The sequence below is a fragment of the Bactrocera dorsalis genome, chromosome 1, assembly GCF_023373825.1.
Source record: "Bactrocera dorsalis isolate Fly_Bdor chromosome 1, ASM2337382v1, whole genome shotgun sequence".
Taxonomy (NCBI): Eukaryota; Metazoa; Arthropoda; class Insecta; order Diptera; family Tephritidae; genus Bactrocera; species Bactrocera dorsalis.
Window position 1 is genome coordinate 18,270,632 of NC_064303.1, and position 24,466 is coordinate 18,295,097.

At 36.0% G+C, this 24,466-nt stretch overlaps 1 protein-coding gene across 3 annotated transcripts in view; it reads left to right on the forward strand.

Annotated features, from left to right (window-relative positions):
- Positions 1-416: 416 nt before the first annotated feature.
- Positions 417-24,466, forward strand: part of LOC105233382 (discoidin domain-containing receptor 2) — a 486,209-nt gene continuing 462,159 nt past the window's right edge. For all 3 annotated transcript variants that reach the window (XM_049457497.1, XM_049457512.1, XM_049457502.1), the window contains exon 1: positions 417-1,518. The gene's annotated coding sequence lies outside the window, so the exon portion shown is untranslated. The remainder of the gene's footprint in view (positions 1,519-24,466) is intronic.

The window sequence follows — 24,466 nt, forward strand, 5'->3', positions numbered from 1 at the left end:
ATGATTCGCTTTCTCACTCAAGTGGTGACTATCCAGAAGATACTTCGTTTAAGACCGGTTTATGTTTATGAGCACTCCCAAGTGAATAGCTCTCAGAGAATTTCTACACCTGCCTTCATCCTCCAGCTTTCGACCCATCCTGGTTGGAAATTGAGAGGATTCGCAGGCGCGTATGGGAACCTATGTTTCGGTGAACGGTTTTTGTTGTTCTCTGTGTTTTTTTTTTGTGAAACTTCAAATCATTAACCCCTGTTTTAATATCTTTGGTAAACATAGAACCAAATTTGCTGCAACTTTTTAAATATTTTGACACGAAGTCCCACTGTTGAATTTCGGCTATACCTAATTTTTATTACATGCAATATTTATGCACAACACTTAATTGGCATTCTCTCTTGTTTTTAATTGCAGCTTACAACGAGTGCAGATTAATTCGTAGAACACTTTACTTTGTAAGCTTTTCGAGAAGAAAAAAATGCAAATCGGCGAAATTTTGTAGGTACTGAAAACCTACAAACAGGAAAAGTAACGCGAAAACTGGAGATACAATTAATTACGCGTCAAAAATGCTAAAAACGCGAACTTTTATTTCAAACATTTAAAGTACAGCCGAATAAAAAACAACAACAAGTACCGTTGTTAAGGAAAAAAGTTGTGATAAGCAAATATACGGAAAAGCTAAGAAAATTTGAAATTATGGAAATTAGTGTGGCGCAACAAAAACATGAAAGCATTGAGTAACGCCGCTTAAAATGACGGAGCAGACAAACTTTGCGAAATAAAACGGACAAATTCACTAAACGCACACAACAACAATTAGTGGTTAGTGAGAGAAATAAAAATTAACAGAACGTGTTGTTGCGGGCGAAAGTGTAGAAAAAACAATAACAACAACAACACGCATATAATAATAAGTTGATAAAATAAGCGGCAGCAAATTAAACATAAACCGCTTATGAAAATAACGCCGCCACAGTTGTGGCCAGGAGACTAGCTAGAAGAAGCAGCAGGAGCACAAGCAAGATTGCCGCGCAAGCAACTTGCAGCGGCAAAAACTGAAAACACAAAAATAAATTTAGAAAAAAGCTTAAACACCACAAAAAGTGGCGCAAAGTGAAAAAATGCGTGCGAAACTTTGCCCCAATGGAGATGCGCTTACGCAGCGGTAAAATAAAAATTTGTACAAGAAAATCAATTTAATAAACAACAACAACAATAAGCGAAGCATACCAAAAAAAGGACGAAAATATGCTACCAACAACAAAATAAGCAAATAATAGAGAATCCACAACAATAAAAACAAAAAGCAAGAACAACAACAACAAAAGCGGCCAAAGTGTGGCTACAAAGTTGGCTAAGCTACTTGGCTGACGTGACAGCTAATGGCAATGGCCGCGCAACGCGCAAATAAATGGCTAAAATTCTGTACGCGAACTGAGCAGTCACTTAAGCGCTGCCGCGCCTCAGCAGTCGACGAGACGAAAAAACGCGAGTCTATCGATTTTTGTGTGAGTCAAAGTAAGTAAAACAACAAAAGCAAGCAACTTATGCCACAACAACAATTAGTTGTAGGAAACATACGAAGGATTTCCCGAGTTTGCCGTTATATGTACATATATTATACAAGTATAAACTAGGAAGTATGTATGTGTGTGTGTTTGTGTGCGGAGAAAAGTGAAAGGGGCGCAATAAAACTTTGATTTGCTCATTATTATTAAGTTTGCCTTGCAAAAACAATAAGTACAGCGTGATAACTAATGCCAAGTTCCGTATGCTGCACATTGTAGATCAGCTGTGGATATATACTTGAGTATATATGTATATAACTATCTATTTATATAGTAAGCGTGTAAGTAAAAGTTGATGAAGAGCAAGCTCGAGTAGTTGAAGTAATAGTAATTTATCAGTTGTTGGCGGTAAAGTAGGCAAAATGGATTTACTGTTACCGCATTAAAACTTTTATTGGCGCTAAGCGCACACGCGCGAACATTGCAGATGTCGGTGGTTTGCTGCCGTTACTGGTAACTAAGATCTAGTTCATAACTAGTCGATTTTGTGATAAAGAAAGTTATATTTAGGCTGCTCACGGTAAGGTGGTTATCGGGTTATGTGATTATTAGATTAAAAATAACCTCAATGCTCCGTGAGCACCCTATGTTGTATGGTTATCTGCTTATTTTTACACAAACAGCTGTTCATTGTTTACAATTTTAGTTCAATGAAATTCCAACTTATAAAATGCCTAAACAAAGTTTAAAAAGCAAAAGAATCGAATTTAAAATAAGTTCTGCTATTCAGGAAATGGACTTTATTGAAGGTACATATGTGCTTATTAAATAATCCGAATTTTAAGGGTTCAAAAAATGCTTTGTATAAAATTTGCAGACATCTTGCATAATTTGCTGATTGTAAACAAAAAACAGCTGTTAATAGCAGATTTTCCAATAAGAAAATCAAAATGGAAATGCCATTCGCTTAGTTTTATTTATTTTTTGTGCTGCCATTTAGTAAAATTCCAACGACTTTCTAACACTGGAAATAACCAAATAACCACATAATCTGTAAACAAGGGCCTAGGTTGGTCAACTTTGGTTATTTTGTCATAACGCATTTTGTTGTTGTTTACTTAATCACATAACCACATAACCCGATAACCACCTTATCGTGAACAGCCCAATTGATTTTAAGGAAGCAAGAAGTTAAGTTAGCTTATGCTGATTCCAAGAGTGATGATACCGGTAACGTAACCGACATTGATAAACCCATATATTGTCTTTACGACGATCTAAACGAGAGCAAGGCAAGGAAGGTTAGAGTACTATGGATTGATCTTATCAGTCTGCCAAACGTAACGACACCCCATCTGGCAACGCTACGGACCAAAACTGGCCTATGCGTGGCTCACAAGCCTACCAGATTAACCTAATCTAGCCGATCTGAAGGCCTTTCAATCATTATTGATTTATATAGAAATCAATATTTAAGCTGATCAAATCAATTTGTTGACCAGCGCCCTAAAAATGTCAGGCATTTTCGGTGTCAATTGGCAGCGTGGAAGGGACACACTTACCTTTTTTGCAAAAATGCTTTCTGACCTTAAGCACCATTGTAACCGTTTTTCCATCAAGTATTTACAATTCCTAAAAATTGCACAAACAGAGAGTCCATCAAGAAATTCCAAATATATGGATCACAGATGGTACTCTGCGGGCCACGAACCATTCGAATTTTCCGTCCGAAAAGGAACTCCAAAGAGTTATTTCCGGACAGTCAAGCTCTTCCAGTCGTTACAGCACTCGCTCCCAGCTTAGGTAGTCGGATTCCCCCTCGAAGGCCAAGGACATATTGGTTGATATTCTCCTAACAACATTCAGAACATAAAACCAGGCATCTTCTCTACTGTGTTCTTACCTGAACCCATACTGCCTATTCGACCTCATACCCCGTGCTCCTGAAGCCGTTCCAACGTAACTAATGTAACTCCAGCACTTTTCCATACACTGGAAGGAAACTGATGCCCCGATAGAGCAAAGATCACTTCAGGAGAGAAAAAACTTAAGCACTTTTCCACTTGCGTGAAAGCATCGCTCCTAGATGCACTTATTCCAGAATGATCGTCCACAAGCATTTGCACTTCTCTCCGTTCAAACCTGGGGACTTTTAGACCTAACCAGGCCAAAGGTGTACTCCAACTCCCCATTATCTAATGAAGGGACAGGTACCTCTTGGGCTTGAGGTGTTTATACATCAGACCTGAGAAAGAGCACACCTAGCAGAACCACCGCACACTCTCTCCAAGATGATAAAAGAGTGTCGCCGACGAATAGAATATCTTATGGTCGAGTTTTTCATTTTATCCGTGTTTTCTTTGAAATATGTCTCCAAATATTGCACTGTAATACAGAATTGCTTTTAGATCTACTTTTATTTAGGTTGTGAATCCTAAAAGTATGCAACTGAACATCAGGGCCCCATGAAACCATTTAAGAAATATCCACTTCAAGGTGAAAACGCTGTATCTGAGATCAGGCTTCCATAATCTTTTAACATATGCAAACACTTCATCTCTACTCAAGTTTTAGTAGGATCAAAGGATTTTGAGAGAAAATCCGTCCCCGGCCCGATATACTTCATTCGAAACCAAGCATTGCAGTAATTTTCAGATCTATACTAATTCTAGATTTCAGAATAAGAGTTATTAACCTTAAAAGTAGACTACAATATTTTGCAGCATAATAGGATTTTGGGAGAAAGCACGTCTCAGGTGCAAAATACTTCATCCGAAACCAAGTTTTCAAGTTGTAATGGTTTTCAGATTTATACTAACTCTATATCTCAGATCAAATTTGTGAACCCTAAAAGTATACTACAATATTTTGTAGCATAGTAGGATATTGAAAGAAAGTACGTCTAAGGTCTAAAATACTTCATCCGACACCACGTTGAAGTGATATTCAGGTTTATACCACCTCTAGGGCTCTGCTAAAGTTGTGAATCCTAAAAGTATACTATAATATTTCTTAGTACCATAAGATTTTGCGAGAAACTCCGTCTCTGGTCCGAAATACTTCATTCGAAACAAAGCTGCAGTGATTTTCAAACCTATACTAACTCTAGATCTGTACTATAGTTGTAAACCCTAAAAGTATAATACAATATTTCATAGCACCATAGATAATTTCAGAGAAAAAGTCGCAAACACTTCATTCTAAACCAAGCACAGACGATTTTTCAATAATATTCAACTAACACACTTGGTAGGTGGACCGAACTAAGCGTAATCTCAATAGTCTCATCTTCTATAGAGTATATGTACATCCCACCACCTATTACATAAGTTTGAGCACTGTAAACTTTGAATACTTTTCTGCGGCCACTTGCAGAACTCTTAGAAATAATTAAAAATTGAAAGCAACCTATCAACCCGTTATAGTTATAACACCCACAGCTGTATTGAATTTGTTTAAATGCTTTTACAGCCTTGTTAACACCAGAGGCACTTAACCACACACACACATACACCCACTCACACACTTAAGTAAATGTATGCATGCTTGCGAGCTTAAGCTTAAGCGCACTTGTATATGTGCATATACCAGTATATAGATATATGTACATATATACATGTGTATATATGTGTGTGCTCAGCACACTCTTTACTGCTCGCGTGTGTGTGCGTGTTTGCTTACACCTACAAAACTTTGAAAGTCGAGTAAGTTGCTGTTCTACCCACTAGTGCTGCCAACAGACAAGCGCTACAACAACGACGACAACAACAACAACAACGGCACTTTTCTGCCTGTCTCTCTAATCCAGCAATTTGTTCAACATCTTCCACTTTACTTGGCTAACTACTTAAGTGGGAGAGTGGGTGTGCTAGAGTGTGTTAGAGTGTGTGTGTGGGTACTGTGAGTAGATATATGTATACAGTTATTGCGCCAGTGTCCTTGTTGTCTACTTTCTGCTTGAAATTTCATTTAATTTCCACGCATGTGTTTAATGTGTTTTTAATTTACTTTTTGGTCGCTAGATAAACGCTGTTGGCGTTCCGTCGCCGGTTGCAGGGAAAGTGAGCGCTGCAAAATATTTCCCATTCAACTGCTTGGGTGCTTCAAATAGTTAAATGTGTACACACTGCGCTTTCGTATGCGCCGCAGTGTACTTCATATTTATAAGTGTAAGTGTGTGTGTGTGTGCTTTATAAGGCAATTGGGGGCAAAAGTTTATCTAAATTCTGTTTTTTGTTTACGCTACTCGAAGCGCTACAAACATACGTAAATATATGTACTCACTCTCTCTCACTCTCTGATTCTGGCCACCTTCTTTCGTTGTGACCCTCGTGTACAATCTGCACATACGTTTCGCGTTAACGACATTAGATAAGTTAACGGCATCTAATGTCAATTTAATTATGTGAACTTCTACTGTGTATCCGTTTCCCATGCGGCGAGGATGTCTAAACATGCCCACTTATGTGTGTGTGTTTAGCAGAAAATCGTCTACAAATAGCAATTTCGTGCCCGTCCCACACCACCAACATAACACCTCGTTCATACATCTCTACGTTATTGTTGTTTTTGTACTTTTTTTTCTTCTCTGTAATTGACGTTTGTTGTCGTTTGTTCATCTGCTTATTTATTTATCGATTTGATTGCCCAAATTTGTTCCAATGTAATTATGTACTCTTAAACCACGGGGGAAATAGTCGAATTCGTCAAAAGGCAATCGATAATAACGGAACTTGTATGCACAGTACTTTAAATGTATGTACTTCATGGAATATTTTCGATGTTAGTATAAATATATTTATTTGTAGAGTTAATACAAACTTTACTTTTAATACTTTCAACTTTTTCTTCGAAGAATTTCTTAGAAACGGAAGTGAACTTGTGAAACGCCATTGAAATAAATTTTTGAACTTGTGAAATACCTGGTTAAGAGATATGTAACCTGCTTCTTGCAGTAATAACTTGAGATTTACGTTCATTAATACAAACGTCCGTTTAAATTTTTCCACTTTTCTTCAGTCTTTCTTAAAATCGAAGATTTGAACTTGTGAAACACCTTGTAAAAATTTAGGAATACTTTCTTAAGCTAATAAACCTGTATATGAAACATCTCGTCAACACTTAGGAAAATTTCATGAGGTTAATAAAGCTGTAAGTACAATATACATACTTATGCTCCAAAGAATACTATCTTTAAAATCAATTTTAAAATTATTGTAGTGGTCCTACCTAAATGCCACTTACCAAGCACTCATAAATTATAATAAGCAAATTCATGAATTAGTCACATTTGTAAAGATCACACAAGAATACATAAGCAAAGCGACATACACAAAAGAGTTTCGCATTACAAACGAGACGAAATTCAATAATAATATTTTCTATGTTGCAATCAATATGTGCAAACAACACGGTCAATGCACTCTAAAAATAACAAGTGTTGCAACCTAATGAGTAAACAGTATAGTCGCATTGTAATGCATTCTGCAAGGTCAGCAATCACTTTGATTGGCTGCCTTTATACTTTTCCGGGTTTTGACTGGAAATACACGGGGCGGAGTCATGGAAGAGTCAGTTACACCAAAATGTATAAATACCCTTATATTTTCAATAAAGGACGGATTCAGAGCATACATGAACCAAACCTGTTGTGTTTTGAATCTCAACCAAATCATTCCGGCTGACTAAGCTTAATGATTAGCCCTCACAAAGGGGCTGTTTAAAAATATAATTTGTCGCGTTCACATCAGTAGGCTGAGCGATGTGATCGTGTGTTAGGTGTTCCACTTGCCAATCCTCCACATGGCGATCCTGCGAACCAAAACTTTTGATCCTGTCTGCTGATCCTATTTTCATTAAATTTTATTACTGCAGTCTCGAACCAAATTTACTGGTACACACATCAAACTGTCCAATTGAACGAAGGACATAATTTCAAATCCTGCAGCAACAACATTTCATCAGCCCACTACTGCAAATTACTTCAATCATCTACATGGCACCAGAGGACCAACACACCGAATTCGTACCAAAAGCAGCATTTGACGCCCTCAAACTGAAGTACGAAAGGCTATTGAGAGCACAACAATACACACCAGCAGCCACCACGACGGACGATAGCACCCAACAACCAGCATACGTGCCGACCCCAAAAGACGCGGGCCCCAAACCTATAACAATCGAAGAGTATACGCGTCGACAGCAGGCGATAAAACGCCCTCTTACACCACCACCAAGGGAAAAAAGGAAACGCGCCGGCAGAAGATTCCAACAACGCAGAGCCAAGGCGATCTTATACCATCAGCTCAACCTGTCAACCAGCACAGACACAAAGAGGGAGGTACAGAAGCAGCTTATTAATTTAAAAAAACTTTAAAAATATATTAATTAATACTTTATCAAATACATATTACGTTTTTAAAATGGGAGTTTGGAGTAAAATACTTACCTCAATCACACTCGTATTCACAGGATACGAAGTGAACAATGCAATTGATAAAAAAAATAAAGAAACTTCCAACTTCAATAATAATAATAATAATAACAATATTTTAAAAGACAACATTACAAGCACAAGCTATTTAGAAATTTTTCTAACAATAATTGTCACAATTATCATATTATCATTTATCATAAAGCAAATTTTCAACAAACTAAAGCGTAGCCTTGTTAGACAACAGGCACAAATATAAATATGAATAAAAATATATAATGGCCACATGGCAAAAAATTTATCAGCATATTTTAATTGAGAAAGAAAATTTCAATAGAGCATATAAATGCTTAAATAAAACTATAAAAATAAAAGAAGACACAGTGCAAAAGCGTCTGCAAACACTATTCGTAACACTCGAATCAATACGAAGTATACTAAATGTATACAAAGAGAAATTATCAAAAGAACACAAAGATATATGTTTAGAAATTTTCTGGCATTTGCGAGACAAATTAATAAAAATTCTAGCGCATTACAACATTGATATGTCAATACCACACTCAATATCCACACCAATCACTTCGAATTCTGAAAATTCAAACACTGAATCCCATACCACAACAAGAACCATGTCTGAATTCAATTTAGAAATGGCTACAAAAGCTATTCCCAACTTTTCGGGAAATCATAAAGAGTTAGAATCATTTCTAAAAATTGTAGAAATAGTCTACAATGGATTAACACCTACAGGCAAAATAGCACTGATTGACTTTATTATTTATGTAAAACTATCACAAATAGTACGAAACGAACATAACTGCAATACAACCGCCCACAACACTAGAAGACCTAAAAAACTTATTGACAAATAAATATAAAAGCACGACAACTATACCAAAACTACAAAATCAACTAGCCAGCTTAACACAAAGAAACCTAAATATAACTAATTACAAAAATAAAATTCTCTATTTAATATCTGAACTAAATAAACTTCAAATATCACAAATTGGCCCTAATGCCACTACTGAACAAAAAGCACTCGTCACCCAACTAAATGAGCAATACAGCTTAACTGTATTTAAAAATGGTTTTTAAAACGACCAATTCAAACAAACTGTTTTTCTCCGCACTTCCAAAATCGCTAGACATAGCGGTGGACCTAGCCCTAGAACTTGAACAGGTTATTGAAAACAACAATTCAAGAGTTATGATTATCTCAAATAATAAACGATACAATAATCGCACCAATGACCAAAGGAGATACCCCAATAACAACAATTTTAGAAACAACAACAATTCAAGCAACAACAATTTCAACAGATATACTAACAATAATTTCAGAAATGACAATTATCTTAGGAATAATAACAACAATAACACTTTTCATAATAATAATAGTGTACAAAGACAAAACAATTATAACAACAACAACCGCAACAATTTTAGACCGACCAATAGTAATAACTACAACAACAGGCCCAATAATAATAGACAAGGTGCTCAATTCAACAGAAACGGTCGCCACGTAAATTTCCTGCAATTCCAGGGAAACGTAGGCGACCCGGAGGACGACAATTAACCTCCTCCGGGTATTCGCAAGATACAAATATAAATAAAATATATGTCATCACTCAGAATTTAACAAATTTCATTACAATTTTTAATACACAATTCAACAAACCCATGACATTTCTAATCGACACAGGAGCTGACATATCCATATGCAAAAACCCTTTCAACAATGAATTCGATTACGATAGTAACAATAAAAGCAATTTAACGGGAATCACAAAAGACAAAAATCACTTCATTAGGCACAGCTAAGCTAGCTTTTCAAGTAGGAAAAGATAGCACTAGCATTGATTTTCATTTAGTCACAGACGAATTCCCCACCACAACCGATGGAATTTTAGGCAGAGATTTTTTAGTCACACATTTATGCAAAATTGACTACGAAACATTCACTCTAACTGCAACAATTAACAACTATGAACACACGTTAATAATAGATACACAAATACAGTCAAATAGAATCTTAGAAGTACCGCCCAGAACAGAGGTTATAGTACCAATAGATCTAAATATAAACGAAGATAGCATAATTTTAAATCAGGAAATAGAACAGGGAGTATTCCTAGCCAATTCAATAGCACCTGCAAAAGGCAATTGCCACATAAAAATCATAAATGTCAATAATCATACAGCTAAAATTAAACAAATAAAATGTATAACAGAGAATTTATCAGATTACAATATTATGACAGCATATCAAAAACCGAATATTTACAACAGCAACCGCTTCAATAAATTAATAAAAGAATTAAAATTAGGTAACGTAGACAAACAAACAGAAAACGAGCTACACGAAATACTCCAAAAGTATCAATCAATATTCCATCTCGAAGGCGAAAGTCTTTCCACAAACTCTTTTTATACACAAAAGCTAAATCTCATAGACAATTCACCAGTTTACATAAAAAATTATAGACTACCGTATTCGCAGCAGGAAGAAATTCAAAAACAAATAGAAAATTTAATTGAAGACGATATTATCGAACCATCAGTTAGCCCCTATAATTCCCCATTACTCCTAGTACCAAAAAAGAATGACGAAAATGGCAACCAAAAATGGCGACTAGTAGTAGACTATAGAAAACTAAACGACAAAATCGTCAACGACAAATTCCCATTAACAAGACTAGAAGACATCTTGGACACGCTTGGAAGAGCAAAATATTTCACAACTTTAGATATGACCAGTTCTTTTCACCAAATCCCACTAGACACCGACTCTAGACCACCAACAGCATTCTCCACACAAGATGGCCACTATCAGTTCAAACGACTACCTTTTGGATTAAAGATTTCATCAAATAGCTTCCAACGCATGTTGACAATAGCGCTATCAGGATTAAAATCAGAAGCTTTTCTCTATGTAGACGACATTATCGTATTTGGATGTTCAATCAAACACCATAACAAAAATTTAATAGAAGTATTTGAAAGATTAAAGAAATATAACCTAAAACTAAATGCCAGTAAATGTCAATTTTTGAAACCAGAAGTCCTCTACCTCGGACATTTAATCACTGATAAAGGTGTCAAAACTGACCCTGCCAAATGCGATACTGTACGCAAGTACCCCACACCAACGAATGCAGATGAAACACGAAGATTCATTGCATTTTGCAATTACTATAGACGATTCATACCCGACTTTGCACTAACAGCAAAATGTTTAAACACACTGTTAAAAAAGGGACAACCATTCATTTGGTCAGAAGAATGCGAAAAAGCATTTAACACATTAAAAGACAAATTAATAAACCCACCTATTCTTCAATACCCAGATTTCGACAAACTATTTATATTAACAACTGACGCATCTGACTTTGCCCTAGGAGCGATACTATCGCAAGGCGAAATAGGTCATGATTTGCCAATCGCGTATGCAAGCAAAGTCTTACAAAAACACGACATCAACAAGCCCATAATTGAAAAAGAGTTATTAGCAATTCATTGGGGCATCACCCAATTCAGGACATACCTTTACGGCAGAAAATTTATAGTCGTAACCGACCACAGGCCGTTAGTTTCACTATTTACACATAAAAATCCGTCATCAAAAATGACAAGAATCAGAATAGATTTATCTGAATATGACTTCGAAATTATTTACAAACAAGGCAAAATAAACACGAACGCAGATGCACTGTCACGCATCAAAATAGATAGCGACACACTTAAAGCAATGATACCCACTACAGAAAATGACGTGGAAGATATAAAAATTAACATATTAACAAGGAGCAAGGCCGCAAAAATTAATAAAAATGAAGAAATTAAGCATGCATGCAATAATGAAAATATAAAAGCGCAAAGAAATATAGAATATAAAGCGCATGAACATATACCCGGGAAACGCATTAAAGATACATCTCCTAAGAAGTCTGATCAACTTCACATATGGGAATGTACATCTTTTAATGACGTAAAGAATTTGAAAAAATTGAAATTTAAAATTGATAAAGAAAGTAACGTTACGATTGAAATAATTAATAAAGAAGTGCAAGTTACATGTAGCGATGACCCTTTGAAACTAGATTCAATGTTGGAGAAACTACATAGTGCTATGCACAATTCACATATAAAGGAGCTAGCCATTTGTGAACAGGAATATATATTAAAGAATATAGATATGAATGCATTCAAAGAAAAATTTAATAAAATCGAAAACAAGAAAAGCGCGCCACTAAACATAATATTATATAGAGCTCCAGAAGAAATAAAAAGTACAATATTAAAATACAAATTAATAGATGAATTCCATACTTCCAACATATCAGGTCATTTAGGCGTTAGGAAGACAATTTTAAAATTGAAACAAAGATACACATGGAAAAACATGCGGCAAATGGTAAAAGAATTTATAAACAACTGCACGAAATGTGCACAGAATAAAACAACAAAACACATTAAAGAACCGCTCGTAGTGACAGACACGCCGACATCAACCTTCAGTACAGTCTCAATCGACACAATAGGCCCACTTCGTATCTCAAACGGCTACAGATACATATTAACGATGCAATGCGATTTATCGAAATTCGTCATAGCTCATCCCATTGAAACAAAAGACGCAAAAACAATTGCAACAACACTAGTCGAACAACTTATTCTGAAGCATGGCTTCATACAAACATTGAAATCAGACAGAGGCACAGAATTTGTTAATGAATTAATGCACAACGTGTGCACATTATTGAATACGAAGCAAATATTCTCAGCTCCGTATCACCATCAAACAATTGGGTCACTAGAACGAAACCACAGAAAATTAAACGAATATTTACTCACCTTTGCTGACGATTACGAATGGCATAAGTGGATACCATATTATACATTTGCATTTAACACAACACCACACACAGACACTGGTTATTCACCCTATGAATTGGTGTATGGAAAATTGCCGTCACTACCAAGCGACAAAATAAATAAAGAAAATAAATGTTATGACATTGACAATTATGCGAACGAATTGCATAGTCGTCTAAAAAACTCAATTACAAATGCCAGAAAACTAATAAACGCGGTAAAAATTAAAAGAAAACAAGAATATGACAAAAACACAAACAAATCAAATTTTGAAATCGGAGACATGGTGTACATAAAAAATGAAAATAAACTAAAACCCCAGAGTCCATACCACGGGCCATACAACATTGTAAATACAAATGGAACAAATTCAATTGTTAAAATAAAAAATAAATGTAAAGAGTTCCACAATAACCAATTAAAAAAATACTTAGGCACATATGTAGAACAAAAACAAAATTGAATATAAATTAGGCATATGCAAACATTAGCTATTAATAAATACAAATATTTTACTCACACTTTCTAATCATATGTTACAAATAAGATACGCTAAGAAGATAACCAAAATAAACACACTTATATTTATGTACATACACTCACGTTACCATAAGTAAAAAAAAAAAAAAAAAAAAAAAAAAAAAAAAAAAAAATTTTAACAACAAACCCACATTATAAAAATAACAACACTCAAAAATTAAGTGTCATATTCTGTAAACACACAACACATAAAATGCAAACAAAAGCAAAAAAAAAAAAAAAATACATAACAATGTAAAGCGACTCCATGACTTCACCAAAAAAAAAAATCATTCCGTTCATTCTTTTCACGTAATAAATTTTTCTCAAGGGCAAGGGTGTAGTGGTCCTACCTAAATGCCACTTACCAAGCACTCATAAATTATAATAAGCAAATTCATGAATTAGTCACATTTGTAAAGATCACACAAGAATACATAAGCAAAGCGACATACACAAAAGAGTTTCGCATTACAAACGAGACGAAATTCAATAATAATATTTTCTATGTTGCAATCAATATGTGCAAACAACACGGTCAATGCACTCTAAAAATAACAAGTGTTGCAACCTAATGAGTAAACAGTATAGTCGCATTGTAATGCATTCTGCAAGGTCAGCAATCACTTTGATTGGCTGCCTTTATACTTTTCCGGGTTTTGACTGGAAATACACGGGGCGGAGTCATGGAAGAGTCAGTTACACCAAAATGTATAAATACCCTTATATTTTCAATAAAGGACGGATTCAGAGCATACATGAACCAAACCTGTTGTGTTTTGAATCTCAACCAAATCATTCCGGCTGACTAAGCTTAATGATTAGCCCTCACAAAGGGGCTGTTTAAAAATATAATTTGTCGCGTTCACATCAGTAGGCTGAGCGATGTGATCGTGTGTTAGGTGTTCCACTTGCCAATCCTCCACATTATATATAATATAATTATAACATTATTTTAATTGTTTGAACATTTTCTAGGCAACCTTTCGTAAAAGCGATAAATTCTTTTGCTTTTTCTAAACTGACAACAATTTTTACCATTTGAAAAGTGCTGACATAGGTTGTGAACTTGTGGAACACCTAGTTCAAATTTCAGAATGCTTCAAAAAGTTTAATAAATATTCATGTATAAGGTATTTAACATATTCAATGATTCTTTTAGTTGAATAAAAGTTCAGAGGTTCCTTAATAAAGGTCGTGAAGTTGAACGACATCTCAGACAACTTACTTTGATCTTCCTTGCACACCGAAGTAGAGGTATACCCTTTTCACCTGTTGATTTTTGTGGTAATAAAGATAATCCATAAAGCTTACAATGTCGCACAGTCCAGAAGTTATTGTCGATTATGGGAAGCCGTAGTACAGCTAAAACCTATCGTAGTCCAGAGAAATATGTTACTTCAGAAACACCCAACAAAATTAGTCAGCTATCGGCGATGCCGTGATCCCTTATATGTAGTCAAAGTTTTCTGGGTATGAATAATTGTCAACTGTTAACATTTCGCTTTCAAAAAACTCTGATTATTAGTTGCTTAGTTTCAATAGAAAGAACTTTGAGAGTGTACCACCTGTATGAAAGAATTGTAGTAATGAAAGATTTGTAGTAATCAAGATAACTTTTAGACTAGGAGAATATTATTTGCTCAGATAACATTATACATATAACTGTTTATTATGGCTTTATTGTAAAAATCTTGCTTTATAACTATATAGTCTGAAGGTGTATTGTCGCGAAGCTCTTGAAATCATTGCCTCACAGCGTTTCTTTTGCTCACATGCCGAGGACAGATATGTTAGTAAGACAAAGTCGCTGGAGAAGTGACATAATGAGGTTTTTCACGGATGGATTGAAACTTAGTGGAACGGTTGCAGGCGGAGTTTGCTGAAAGGATCTCTTCGTCAAGCATAGTTTCACAATCGGATCACTGTAGTGTTCTTCAACCAGAGGTATCTACCATTAAGGTAGCAGGCGCAATAGTTGTTTGCCCCGAAGATTAGCGTCTGTTAGAGTGTTGAACCGTCGCTCCATAGCAGAGTAGCAATACTAGCGTTGATGTTGCTCACTGTGCGATCATAGTTCGTCCGGGAGTGTCTATTCTCACTGCTGATAGCATCAAACTACTTCGTGTGAGCTTAGCAAGCTCTGGTCAACAATTAGAATTATAGTAAAAGGCAAAAGATCCACTGAACTACTTGCTCTAAGTTGTTCCATATTTAGGTACCACGGCATTCAGTATTTAATGTGGGATTCATATCTTCCTTTGCCACATGATTGACCTTTTAGCATAGTCTAACCTAACCTAAATATAGAAGTTGAATTATCTGTACAATCTACCCTTTTCGATGCTCTTGAAAAACTTGAAAGAACCCCCAATTTTATCAATTTTTAGTCATCACAACATATTATTAACAGAACATACGCTCTCCGAAATGCCTGGAGACTGGAGACCGATATATGTACATATATAATATATACGGTATTAAGTCAACAAGTATATAGAGGTAGAGAAAATATTACCCTATTTGATCAGTTTCTGACACAGGGCCGCATTATTATCAGTAAAAGTATCTTGGATTTCAATAATACACCTAAAGTGTTGACCGAAGTGTTGACCGATAGCAATATAAAATAAGGTGTTCTGAAGTTTCCGGTTCCATGTCGTAAAACCGTCAGTTTGCGCAAGAGACTATGCCCATGTTGGACAAGTGTTTCTTGAGCTTGTAGTGCCCAGTATAGAGGGTGACAAGGAGACGGAATTTGTCTCGGGAGAGGTTCCGATTGCTTGCTGCCAGTGACGCTCTCTCCACTCTCTCCTCCATGTGGACAACTCATTTATGGCGTGGGGCCCCATCACAATGCATGGTTCTAACCTCATCATCCTGTAAGCCGAACATTTTCGGAAATTGGTTGAGTATTTTTTTGTTTCGAGATACTGGATTTCAACTAAAAGTGAGAAATGTCACTTTCCTTCACCAAATTATACCGATTTCTATGAAAGCTTTCTGTTCCATGTTGGCTGTGTCATTACACTTATATTAGTCTTCAACTTAGCGTTATTTGCGAAAGGGCGTAATTAACATCCGATATTAACGATTTTCGCACATAATGAGGAACTTCTAGAAACTTATTTTTGTTAAGTTTGGTCACTTTGACTTTAGTAGTATGAGTGATATGATGATACCCTCTATTTCTATTCACGGTAACAGATAACAGTTTCGCGGTTTTCGATGACGTTTTCTGGAATAGTGTACCAGAAAATATGTGTATCAAGGTTTTTCAAGTTATAGCCAACAAAGATAGACGGATAAACGAAACTTAACTCGATGCTTCTCATTAATATATGTATATAAAACTTTCAAGCCATTCGACTAGTTTTTAGTGTTACCAAGAACCATTAAATGAACAAACATGTTCGGAGAGAATAAAAATTTTACTATAGAATATAGAAGGGATTTATTTTACTCAAATTTAAAAGCATTCATATCAATACTGTTCTCAAATAATTCAATTGCTTTTCTTTAACTAGCCTCATGTAATCAAAGTACTTTCAACTACTAAACCAGAAAAGCTATGAGTAAATACCACAGAAGTCATAAAATTAACCCCTCAAACACTAAAGTTTTCTTGAGTCCATAAACCTTGACCTTAACAAATTTTCATAAAACAACTACACACACGCACGCGCAAACACTCCAAGCAACTACGTTAACCACATTGCATTCTGTTTTCAATTAAATGCACCACAGTGGCTAATTAAACTTTATTGAGTAAATCAAATGGTGATAAAAATTAACCCAACACAATTGCGGCGCGGATAACCCGAAATAAATTTGAAATATCAAACGAAATTAAAGATCGATGTTTGAAAAGTTAAATTTTTATGGTTTTTTAATGCAATTAAACTGCAATAAAATGACAATTTTAAATTTATAAAAACACACACGCAATGCGCCTTTAAATGCTTTAAGGAGGCGCATAGAAAGCAAATAATAAATGCGAGGGAGAATGAGAATGAGAAAATCGCTCGCACATCCATCACCCTGACACAAATGATTTGGCCTTCCGACTGTTGATTGAGTTTAAGAAGGAATTAGAGCAATCGACAAATCAAGCGGATAATTCAGCTGGCATCAACTAAGCTGAGTTTGAGTGTGTGCTTGCGCTTATACATACCTATGTATTTATACATATATGGTAGGTATATGGGTGTGTGTTGGCATCATGGCAGGCTAGTGAGGAGTAGAATGGATTTTTATACCTTGAACAGGGTAGATTAAGTTTGCCACACAGAAGTGATGGATATTTTATACGAAATATATAAATGATCAATATATTTTTTATAGGGTCTCTGTAGCTTATTCGTAGCAAAACTATTCGTGACGAGCTGATTCAATTTAGCCATATCCGTCTGTGAGTTACCTCCCGAATATACGCGAATTAGACCCTCGTTTCTGAGATATTGATCAGAAATTTTGCATATGTTCACTCTTCCTCAAAAGGATGCTCATATGTCGGAACCAGCGATATCTATCCACTATAGCATATAGCTGTCATTTAAATTGAATGATCGGAATCAAGTCTTTGTATGGGAAAGTTTTGTAATTTAAGAGATATCTGCATGAAATTCTGCGTGACCTATTGTCAACGACATAATCTCCGAAAGAATGGTCGAGATCGGGCTACTATAGCTTATAACTCCCATACAAACTGAACGATCGGAATCAAGTCTTTGTATGGGAAACTTATGTAATTGAAAAGATATCTGTATGAAATTTGGCATGACTTATTCTCCAAAACAACAGTATAATCACCAAAGAAATGGTTGATATCGGACCACTATAACATATAGCTGTCATACATACTAAACGAGTTTTATCAATTCCTTGTATGGGAAACTTTCTTATTTGACGAGGTATCTTCATGAAAATTTACGCGACCTATTTTCTATATCAAATATATAATCTCCAAATTGATCAGATCGGACCACAAAAGCATATAGCTGTCATACAAACTAAACGATTGGAATCAAGTCCATGTATGAAAAACGTTTTTATTTTACAAGGTATCTTCATGATATTTGGTATAGCTTATTGCCTTACTCAACGAAACAATCTCTGGAAAAATTTTTCAGATCGGACGACTCTTGCATATAGCTGCCATACAAACTGAACGATCGAAATCAAGCCTTTGCATGGAATATTTTCCTATAAAGGGTATTCTAGCTTCGGTGCACTCAAAGTTAACATTTTTTCTTATTTAAGCACACATTCACCCATACATAAAATTATACTAGTAGTATGTGCCAAGCTTAAAAAACGACCTACAAAAGCATCAAGCAACAACTAATGACCTGTATGGCACACATTCAAATGCTGCAAATACACAAACACACACACCAACACGAATGTACTTTCAAGTAGTAAAATGCCTTTGACACCCCTGCCTTCTGCTGCCCCTACATACAATATACTGGTTTGTGTGTATGTGTGTGTTTAATAACAATGTCCTTGCGTGCTTGCAGCAAATTTTCCTCTTTGGCATTTTCACGATTTGCTTTCTGCTTCTTCTTACTCTCCAATTGCTTCTTTTGCTTTATTACAAGGGTTTATGTACAACTATGTTGCGCTAGTTGGCTTTTATAGACAAACATTTTTTTTACTTTCTCGCATACACATATGCTGTTGCTTGTATGTGTACGAATGTATATCTACAGTTATTTTCTCTGTGTGTTGTTCCGATTTTATATTGCTGCTGTATTTTCGTGTCCCTCTGTCGAAATGTCACTTCGCCCAAAACCTAGTCTAGCGGTATTTTACAATATTTTCCTTTTGCTCATTTCTTTTTCGTAATTTTTCTCATTTTCCTTACCTTTTATTTGTAGTTTTGTGCGGAAAATTACGTTTACAATGCTTTAACAATATTTGTGTGCGGGCGTGCGTGAGCGCGCAAAAATTGTAGTTTATTGAAATCGATTTGCTATAAAATGTGAAAGTGGCAGTTTGACAATGGAAAGCTGTGGCCAGCCTTTGGCGGTTTGGTGTGCTATCGAAATTTAAGGTGTATGAACAATATATATAAATATTAAATCATACAGTTTTTACCCCAGGATGCATAAGAATTATAATTACTTATGTAAGAAATAAATACCAATGGAAATAATTTCCCTCTTTTAAGCCTTTGAAATTTTTTAGAATGCGACAGATTTCTCGATTTTTCGGCAAGAAGATTCACTGACGCTGCTCGAGCCAAAGTTTTTTTTTCCGACTATCCAACTTTAAGTTTTTTTCTGTGAACTATTTCAACTTTAAGCACAAATTTTAGTCCAATGGATTCAAATCTGGAATTCCAAGCGATCTATCTGCTGCAGCTATGAAAGCAGGAATATTGCTTTTAAGCCGCTGCAGAGCAGCGTTTGCCTCGTGTGCTGGAGCAAAATCTAGCTGGAAGATCCTATGCTCTCTATCAAGCGATTATGGCTTACCTCTTTCTTCTAAAGGCCTTCTGAAACATCGTGCTGGTTCACTTTTGCCCTGGTTTTAAATTTTCTTTCACAAAAATGAAACGATGTACCGCTTTTACAGGAAATTCTCCACTTAATCGTTAGAACAGCTGGCTGGTGACCACGCTGAACCCTTAAAATATCATATTTTGCGTCTTTGGTTTGGGTTTTGCGTAGATTTTTTCATTTTTGTTATTAAAAACTACTTATCATATTTTCACGGCCATTTACCATGTGCCACCGAAACAGCCGCTTGCATCTCTTCATCATCTCGAATAAGTCTTGGCATTGATTTGATCCGTAGATGCATTTATCTGAACATGCACGAGCGACACAATCGCTTCGTTTTTCCTTGTCATTTTTTCGCTCACGCAAACCAGTTTGGGCGACAAAACGAGTGCTCGTCTAATCATAGTCTAAGTGATCTTTATAGTAGTTACCTTAAAATTCGGCGTTTTAGAATTGAGAAGCCAAGAGAGAGGAAGGGAGAGAGAGAAAGAAAAATATAGAGAAAGTTTAGTGAAGAAAGTATTCTTACTACGTTACTTGGGGAAAAGCTTAAAAATGTTTCAAACTGCCCAATAGTTTTATGTTCCTCCACATCGAAAAACGCAGTGCGGAACTTTAATCTTAACATACTCCCAACTCATGTCTCTCTCACGGGACCACTGTGCTAAGTATTACTTCATGGGAGAGAAGAAGACTTTTATGGAAGTCTCCTCTATTGTACGGTCTGACTGACACCTAATCTGCTGTAAATGTCTCAATCTTTTCATAATTACAAGTAGATCTGACGCTTCACTGAGAGCTTTTTATTTTAAAGAAGACTCCCACATAAAAGCAGTCAAATTTTCCACTGTGAGACTACCTCCAAATGTGGTCTTCAACTTTTTCCTTATACTTGAACAATGAGAGCAATGATAAAGTACTACTTCAGAGACTTCTATATATTCTGTACATGTCGGACAATGTAGACTAAAGTCATGACGATACTTGTATAGGTAGCTTCTATAGCTCCCATGGTCACTGGATATTTGTAGAAGGTGGAAATCCAGGTCCACATGTTTTCTATATATCCGCAAATATATGTTCGGAGCCAGTCTGTGCGCCCACCATCCTTTGTATGAAGTTTGCCACCATTGCTGCCACATTGTGATGCTTTTGATTCTCTCTTCTTTCTGCTGCTATAGACGTCACTGATAAGTTGTATATTAGCGCGGCTTCGTCTCCCTGGATGTCAATCGGCGCCATACTGGCTTATACCTCAGCAGCGTTGTTTAATATGGTTCGGAAAGCACTTATCAGTATTGCAGAAAGTCATTGCACTGTTTAATTGGTCTAACATAAGATATTATTCTAGCGCCTGTACCCATATTGGAATCGCATACATAACTGATCTCATTAACTTAGCTATTGAAAATCGTCGGCTGGAAAGCACACAGTCTCCATTTACTATCATTCTAGATAAAGAATTACAGATTTTATTTGCTTTACATGTCTCATTATCCAAGTGCTTCTTGAATTTAAGTCTTGAGTCCACGAATACTCCAAGGTACTTCAACTGTGACTTTGAAGTGATATCACATTCTCCTGTGGTGAGCGATATCTTTTCTAAAAATTTCCTGGTGCTTATGCGCTAGACTTCTGTTTTCTGCTCAGACAGTAGACTCATAGAAGCGAACCATTGGCGCAAACCATTTATGCAATTATTATATTTGATCCGGAGGTCATCCAAATGTTTGGCCACTGCTACCACTATGAGGTCATCTGCATATGCGATTGCTATCATATTTTTTGGTTGATGAATACTTATCACCCCGTCGTATATCAGGTTTCATAGTAGTGAGCCAAAAACCAAGCCTTGCGGTACTTCACCGTGAGAGTTTGGAACAAGGTTGCCGCAGATGAGCTGGAGGTTTTATTAGAAGGAAGAATTACTACTTCAAAGAGCTTCAAACTTTTATGTAAAAATTATTGAAAATCTAGAAAACGGTTTCTTAGGCTAGTCAGTACCCTTAAAATTCGTAGCAAAACAATATAAATGGTCTAAAAAGAAAAGAATTGCAGAATTTATTGTTTGTGATGTGCTTTCTTCTTCTTTTTTTTGGTGCAGATATCGCTTATGTGATTATAGCTGAGTTTACAACAGCGCGCCAGTCGTTCTTACTTTTCACTGTGTTGCGCCAATAAGATATCCCAAGTATTGCAAGGTCCTTCTCCACCTGATCTTTTCAACGGAGTGCAGGTCTTACTCTGCTTCCCTCCGCGGGTACTGCGTCGAATACTTTCAGAGCTGCCTATCCAGCGCAGCCGATGTCTCTGAATTCTCTGAACTTTCTCAATGTCAACAGCTCATCGTTCCACTGAATGCAATATTCACCGTGGCCAATCCACAAAAGACCATAAATCTTCCCCAAAACCTTTCTCTCGAAAACTCGTAACGCCGACTCCTCAGATGTTGTCTTCGCCTAGGCCACTGCACTATAATGAAGGACCGGAATAATGAGGAGTATAGTCTTTGTTCGTCAAGAGGGGACTTTACTTCTCAATTGCTTTCTCATTCCGACGTACCACCTGTTGGCAAGAGTTATTCTGCGTTGGATACTATGTATGTACTCGTATGTATGTATATATGAGGAATAATTTCTTAGTATGAGAACAACAACCATACTGTCGCTTTGAAGGGTTAAAATTCCATTAAAAATACTAAACACAGAATTATTGATATCAAACTTTTCACGTATGATTGATTTTCTCTCACGATTTGATGATTAGAGGAAGCAAATAAATATTTATATAAGTGAACCATAACCTGTAAATAAGATAGTAAATATATGATAAGAGATAAAAAAACAACAACAGAAAACCACACACGCGGAAGTATGATCAACAATTTGTATATCGTGTGCAAATGGGCGTGACGATTTTCGTATGAAAAAATGTCGAAGTAAAGAGAATTTCGAAAACAGAAGCGGAATAACGACTACTACACGAAAGAAGCAATGCACAAATACGATAAGAATGTGTTTTAAAAACAAAACCAACAAACTCCCGACACATCAAACTCGCGTAACAGCGCCTCATAAATTAATTGCAACAGAAGGGGTGTGTCCCAGAGCGCGTAATGAGGGTAAAAAAATTTTGAAATAATTTTTGTTTATAAGCAATAAATTTTAAAGCGAAGCAGGAAATATGTGAAATCAACTGGGGTCACATGACGCAGAGTTAGTTTTTTAGAAGAAGTTTTTAAAACAGAAATATTTTTTTTTATTACAGTGAAAGTTTATTTATATGCATACCGTTTGGATATCTTTGAAAATATTCAGAATTACTACTGACTTTATAACGGGTGATTTTTTTGAGGTTAGGATTTTCATGCATTAGTATTTGACAGATCACGTGGGATTTCAGACATGGTGTCAAAGAGAAAGATGCTCAGTATGCTTTGACATTTCATCATGAATAGACTTACTAACGAGCAACGCTTGCAAATCATTGAATTTTATTACCAAAATCAGTGTTCGGTTCGAAATGTGTTTCGCGCGCGTGTTTTGTTCAGCGATGAGGCTCATTTCTGGTTGAATGGCTACGTAAATAAGCAAAATTGCCGCATTTGGGGTGAAGAGCAACCAGAAGCCGTTCAAGAACTGCCCATGCATCCCGAAAAATGCACTGTTTGGTGTGGTTTGTACGCTGGTGGAATCATTGGACCGTATTTTTTCAAAGATGCTGTTGGACGCAACGTTACGGTGAATGGCGATCGCTATCGTTCGATGCTAACAAACTTTTTGTTGCCAAAAATGGAAGAACTGAACTTGGTTGACATGTGGTTTCAACAAGATGGCGCTACATGCCACACAGCTCGCGATTCTATGGCCATTTTGAGGGAAAACTTCGGACAACAATTCATCTCAAGAAATGGACCCGTAAGTTGGCCACCAAGATCATGCGATTTAACGCCTTTAGACTATTTTTTGTGGGGCTACGTCAAGTCTAAAGTCTACAGAAATAAGCCAGCAACTATTCCAGCTTTGGAAGACAACATTTCCGAAGAAATTCGGGCTATTCCGGCCGAAATGCTCGAAAAAGTTGCCCAAAATTGGACTTTCCGAATGGACCACCTAAGACGCAGCCGCGATCAACATTTAAATGAAATTATCTTCAAAAAGTAAATGTCATGAACCAATCTAACGTTTCAAATAAAGAACCGATGAGATTTTGCAAATTTTATGCGTTTTTTTTTTTAAAAAAAGTTATCAAGCTCTTAAAAAATCACCCTATACAGTCCACACGCCTCTTTACTATCATAAACAACAAAAAAAAAACTGTAGTAAAACTTTTGTTATCTTTATTTTGATTTCTATTGTCCAAAGTGCCAAATAAAATTGGTAAATGCACCAAATTTATAGCAAATTGTCCACAACGATGACCCTAACAGTAAATAGTTTACCCGCTGGCTATCGCCGACATACAAATAATTTCGGTTTTTATCGTTATTTTTGTTTTATCCCTAAAGTTTTCGCCATTCACCACATCCTTTCGTTAGATAGCACACGCACTAATTTAATTTCAGGGACATTGCACGTATTTCCGGTGCGAAAGTTTTCGACCACTGACATTTT